This window comes from Cyprinodon variegatus, unplaced genomic scaffold (assembly GCF_000732505.1).
Source record: "Cyprinodon variegatus isolate N-32 unplaced genomic scaffold, C_variegatus-1.0 Scaffold964, whole genome shotgun sequence".
NCBI classification, from domain to species: Eukaryota; Metazoa; Chordata; class Actinopteri; order Cyprinodontiformes; family Cyprinodontidae; genus Cyprinodon; species Cyprinodon variegatus.
Window position 1 is genome coordinate 263,004 of NW_015151417.1, and position 1,060 is coordinate 264,063.

Genomic DNA, 1,060 nt, shown 5'->3' on the forward strand with positions numbered 1-1,060 from the left:
GTGTATGAGTTCCAGTAAATAAGCCACTCCGGGGAATGTACAGACCTTACAAAACAGTATAATGTTTAGTCATTTAAATAGCAATTCACATTGAAATGCTTGGTTTAAACTTTTATAAATGACCCTCATCCTAATGTTTACATGTATTTTATTGCTGCTGCATAGCTGCTGATTTGCTATTTTTATAGATAAGGATTCAAGCATGTGTAGCTAATAAAGTGACTGTTAAATGGATATGATGCAATATAAAAAGAAATCACGGCTACAAAGTTTGAATGTCCTGTCACAATGCTCAACTATAAATGCAAGTGATCAGTCTATTTTTGTCCATCTATGTCAGAAATTAGAGGAAATACAGGTTTATCAAGGTTATTGTTATGATGTGATGACTCTTTACAGGAATCCAGGAAATGATTCACAAGATAAAGACTTTAGTCTTAGTCTTTCAGTTTGCCTACCGATGAAATCGCTCCCCTGAGGCCGATATCTTCTCAGCTCTTCACCTAACCCTAGCACACCTGGAGGAGAAGATCACCCAAGTGCACAATGTTTTGTTTTTTTCTCCCAAGCTGTTTACATTTGATCACCGCTGCAGTTTATGGGATGGAAATGTTCTGAAAGCTATAGAAATGGATTTATTTTTTTTATTTTTTTTTTTTAGACTTTGACAGTAAAAGTCTAAGTCTAAGGATGCTGTTTCTGGACTTCAATTCAGCTTTCAACACCATCATCCCACACCATCTGATAGGAAAACTGGAACATCTTGGCTTCAGCATAACACTTTGCAATTGGCTGCTAGGGTCTGACAGAAAACCTCAGCAGTCATCACCCTAAGCACAGGCTCCCCATAAGGCTGTGTCCTGAACCCCCACTCATACGACTTCACAACAATAGTTGGCCTCATCAGAGACAGGGAGGAGGTGTAGCAGCTGGTGGGCTGGTGCAGAGACAACAGCTGGATCCTTAACGTAGAGAAGATGAAGGAGATCAACGTCGACTTTAGGTAGAACAGGCACGCTCCACTGCTCATCAACAGCTGAGCTGTAGAGGTGCACATCAC